This window comes from Thermobia domestica, chromosome 9 (assembly GCF_964235325.1).
Source record: "Thermobia domestica chromosome 9, izTheDome1.hap1.1, whole genome shotgun sequence".
Taxonomy (NCBI): domain Eukaryota; kingdom Metazoa; phylum Arthropoda; class Insecta; order Zygentoma; family Lepismatidae; genus Thermobia; species Thermobia domestica.
This window is the reverse complement of record NC_137462.1, coordinates 125167763-125173123: the sequence shown is the minus strand read 5'-3', so window position 1 is coordinate 125173123 and position 5361 is coordinate 125167763. Positions and strand designations below refer to the sequence as shown.

The 5361-nt window shown below is 32.3% G+C and overlaps 1 long non-coding RNA gene across 1 annotated transcript; it reads left to right on the top strand.

Moving 5' to 3' along the window:
• Positions 1-3039: 3039 nt before the first annotated feature.
• LOC145694092 (uncharacterized) lies at positions 3040-4253 on the top strand. The gene is made up of 3 exons (XR_014132923.1): positions 3040-3076; positions 3208-3397; positions 4027-4253. It is a non-coding gene; the product is annotated as an uncharacterized LOC145694092 (long non-coding RNA).
• The last annotated feature ends 1108 nt before the right edge of the window (positions 4254-5361 follow it).

Below are 5361 nucleotides of genomic sequence, written 5' to 3'. Positions count from 1 at the left end.
GTTTTTAGAATCTACAGACGTCAAACTTATGACTCATCCGCCGTAAAGCCCTGACCTGGCCCGTGTGATTTTTTTCTGTTCCCCAGGATCAAAGATCGCATGCGTGGGAAGAGATTTTGCAGCCCTGAAGAAGCTGTAGTGGCTTACGAGAATGAACTTTCAACACTTGAAGAAAAAGACTGGCAACACTGCTTCCAAAAGGGTTTTCGAGGATGCAAAAGTGTGCCCAGTGTAATGGTAAATACTTTGAGAAAATGTAAGTGTTAAATTGATTTTAAGTATGTAAGTTATTCCACATCTCAAAACTTTTGTAGTGACCCTCGTAATTCAGGATTTTAGTAGCATAAAGGAACTATTAATTCTTTTTCTGAATCTTTTATTTATTTATTTGCCACAATTTTTTAACCTCAAATTTCAATAAACTGTTTTATCCTTAATCTGGGAAAGATAAATGTAGGGGGGTCTTAATACTAGTCTTAAAAATTTTAGTAGCTGTAAAATGGAGACCAGATTAAATTAGGTTAAGTAAGCATAATACTCTTTACTACTTAAAACTATTTAATTAATAATATGAGAGAAATCTATTTAAAATACATAATTTTAAAAAAAGAAATGAAATGAAAAATACGGACCACCGCAATTAACTTTCTCTTTTCTATTTATTACATTAAACCAAGTTACGTTGCAGATTTTATTTATTTATGGAATATTAGCAAAATTATAAAAGACATTTTTAGGAAACTTTCAAGAAAAGTTACGCTCAAGATTAAACTACGTCTTGTTAAACTTTCACTTGAAATGACATGTGTCACATTGTAGGGTTGATATTGTCTTTATTTATAAAATATGAGGAAAATTACACTTCTTTTTAAAGAAAATTGTCTGAAAAACCCACTTAATGAATAAAGTACTCCTTGTGGATATTTTAAGAAGAAACAACTCACATCACATTATAGGGTCACTTATAAAATATGAACAATATCGGCTGGAGTTTTTAAGGAAACTGTTCGGAAATAAGATTTAGATTTAGCTTTTTGAGTTCAGCGTCCCTTGTAACAGCGAAGCTATATGAGACATCGACGTACAGATTAACGAGAGATCCAAACAACATGAGTTCCCACCGGAAATCGAACTCGTGTCTCCCACGCGAAAGGCACCTAGAGAGACCCGAGTATCTTTGATGTGAGAGATCTGGGTTCGATTTCCGGTGGGAACTCATGTGATAAAACTTACCACCAGAAACAAACAATCCGTTGTAGATATTTTCAGAAGAACCAGCTTATGCCATATTATAATGTTGTTAATGGAATATTTATTTATAAAAATTTGAACAAGGTGGATTGAGCAGTTTTTGATAAAATAGTCTAAAAAAAACTTACCCCAAGAGTATGCAACCCCTTGTTTTCCCAAACGAAATAACTTCAGAGGATTATTATAGGGTTGTTAATTTTTGTTTCTCCAACATGAACAAAACCAGCTGACCAGTTTTTGAGAAGATCATCTGTATATAATTTACCACAAGAGTAAACTAGCCTTTGGATCTTTTCAAAAGAAACGGTCACATTATAGCAATGTTAATTTTATATATATACAGGGTGGTAGGTAGCTCCACCTAAAAACTTTTGGAGGCGGTTCCTTATACGAAATGAAAGAAAAAAGTTCTAATAAACATGGGTCAAAAAACGTCACCTTTCAGAGTCAACTACCGAAAATTCGAAATATCACGTTTCAAAACATCCTGGTTTAGAAACTATAGGGTCTATCCCAAGTGGAGTAAGGAATTACACAGAAACTGGTATACGCTCTATCTAAATGTCCATTTTTCAGAATTCACCAGAACCAGCGAAACGAACGCACCATTAGTACTTAAATATCCTTTTCACAGTTCATTTCACCGATAACGGAAGATGGTAAAACATGGATAGAGAACATACTAGTTCCTGTGTAATTCCTTAAACCGCTTGGGATAGGTCCTATAGTTTCTAAGTTAGGGAGTTTTGAAAAATGATTTTTCCAATTTTCAATGGATCATAACTGAAAGGAGGCATTTTTCGACCCATGTTTATTAGAACTTTTTTCTTTCATTTCGTATAAGGGATCGCCTCCCAAAGTTTGTCGGTGGAGTTACCTACCACCCTGTGTATAGGGTATATATACATATATATATATATATATATATATATATATATATATATATATATATATATATATATATATATATATATATATATGAACAAAATCGTCAGAAACATTTTTGAGAAAATCGTTGAAAAAATCAATTCTTCAAATTCTTCGAGTCGAGTGACAAATACATATTTTTTTCTCGGTATGTAATGATTCGCGGCACAATCCTCGTTAAGGGAAATCTAGAGTGAAAACGCAACTAATGGTCTAGAACCAACTTTGAGCAATATATACCATCGAAAATAACTTCAATTCTAAAATGAGGCACTAACTCCAATCAATTGACTTATCTCCAATGCATCATTTATTGCTTTCGCCTTCGGTGCTTACATAGAATCGAATATATTTTTAAAGCTCTAACTTTTGAGAAAACAAATAGAGAAAACAGAGCAAACAGAGAAAACAAATACAGATTGCATAGAAATAACTTAAAGGTAGAAAAATATATATTCAATGACAAATGCAGTAACTTACTGAAAAAAATAATTTCAATAGCTGTGCGAGAAGTGAGCATCGAAAAACAATAATTTATTTGTAACCTGTCATATCACTAAAACGGAAACATGCATTTACCACATAAATTACGTTTATTTACACTTCCTGCACTTTTCAGTCCACCAATTAGAATGTTTCGATCTAATACCGTCAGATTATCCAAGGTTGATTGAATTACCAACACACCCCGGAATACAAGTGACAATGACCTCAACAACAAAGTACAAGTTCCCGAGAAAATGGAAAAAGAAAACAGTAAAAGTGAAAGAGGTAATCGATCTCAATTCTTCCGAGAGCAAGGACAAGACGTTTCTATATAACATGCGATATTTTAGATCTTTAAACACAGCAATTGTTAGCTACAATCTACACAACAACTAATAACATGAAGTTCTTGGTAAGTAAAAGTATTATAACTAGAAACTATATATTCGAATACATGATAATTTATTCAACCTTACATTTTTAAACATTTACACTATTTATTACAACTATTTTAAACCTAAAATATTTCAACTTCATTTTCAGGCTCTTGTACTTTTCGCCTTGTTGGCTGTTGCCTTTGCCCAGGAGACTGCTAGAGATAAGAGAGGAGTCTTGGGAGCCTATGGTATTGGCTATGGATACCCAGCTGTTGGATACGGATACAGTGGGCTTGGATATGGATATGGGCTTCGATCCGGTCTTGGTTACGGATATGGATATTACGGTTAAAAAGGTACATCCAAATCTAATAATCGCAGTTTATAAGTTTAAAAAATGATGGAATTTACCTGCGTAATTTTTGAAAACTGAATATTTAGGTGGAAAAATATGCTTGCTGAAACATTTGTAAAAAGTTACGAACAGATTGGAGGAGACTGTAATTCACAAAATAGCCGCCATTATGACTTTTATGATAAGGTTTACGGTAACAAAAATAAAAAAATCGATATCATCACTAAAAGTGTCTAAGTAACTTGGTCCTACTTGAAGATGAATTTTCACTAACGAAAACTTTTATATTTCGTGTTATTATGGCAATCATAAATTAGGTATCACAACGTACTACTATTTTAGGGGTAAAATGTATTGAACTTGTGTTTGTATATGCTTTCTTGGAATACTAATTTTGGAAATTTGGCATGGCCGTTTAATTTGTCAAATTATGAAGCATCTTCGTCGGAGAAAATATTACTTAAATTAATATATTTAATTAAAATAAATTTAAGTACAAATTCCCAAAGCTAACTTTTGTACTACAAGGAATAACAGTGTTCATATCTATCTTAGAAAAGAATCTCATACATTTCAGTACGTTGTTTACATTACTATGAAGTAATTATAATATCCCGTTTCTTGTTTCAGATCACCAGTAGCTCATCTTGGTCAGAAGTTGATCGTAACTTTACCAATGTTACCGCACCATCTAGCTTCAGCTTCCAAGCAAAACTTAGTAATTAACCTCTGCATTTCTGAGTCAAATAAGTCACATTTCAGCACAATGAAGCTCCCGTGAAACCTGAATTTCTACACAAAACCTTATTTATATTACAAAAATTATTTTTACAATAAATATATTTGTAAACATAAAATGCATTTTAATATTCAATGAAATTACCAGAACTGTGATACTGATGTCTGAACATTATTTGCATGTTTCGTGTATATTGTTCACTACACAAAACATAATAACTGGCAATTCAAATATACGAGATAGCAGATGTTCGTAGTCTATTACAAATGCCAATAGTATATCGTCGTGAAATTAACGGTGAGTCCGTAGAAGGAGAATGGAATACAACAGAATTCATGGAAATCATAGTAAATACTAATAATCCAACGTCGACTTCAGAAACTAAAAGTTGTTTTACCATATTAGAGATTATAAAATAATTTAAAAGAGTGCTGTAGCTCAAACTAGTTTCAGTGCATTCATTATCTATAGCAGCGTTTCCCAACCTTTTTCAACTTGCGGCACACTACGGGTGTAACTTGAATTCTCGCGGCACACTCATAGACATATTATTATTATTATTATTATTATTATTATTATTATTATTATTATTATTATTATTATTATTATTATTATTATTATTATTTGCAAATATAAAATACCACGGTTATTTTTTTTTCTGTGATTACTGATCTCCTTCTCATAGAGATGAAAGGTCGATCACTGTTTTTACCCTATGCTAATTCATTATGCTTATTTTTTTATTCTAATTTTAAGACAGAAAACAATTGCAATGAAATATAAGACTCAGATTTTTAAAAATACGCTTTATTTTTCGAAAACTGTATCCAACCTTTCACTAAAAACTAAGATCACTAAATAAAGAACGAACAAACAAATGTCTTGTACTTTTAACTTTGCTGTTTTAACCATAACCGGTGCATATTATTGCAATCACACAGCTTGCGATGCGTCGAAGTCAAAACACAGCTGTTGAACAAAGTGTTGTTCTATCAGTCACGTGCTGATGAGTGTTCTACGAAGGTTCACTTGACGCGTACCGTACAAATGCTTCCATTTTTCGGTGTTAGTATGACTCTCAATTGAAGCGTAACATAGCAGCTAACCGTGGAAATGTGTACGAGCCGAAATACTGTCTGCTACACAGTAATAGATGTAGAATAATATATTACAATTACAGTAATTTTTTCCATGGTAGAAATTCATAGTAATGTGAGATACAAAAA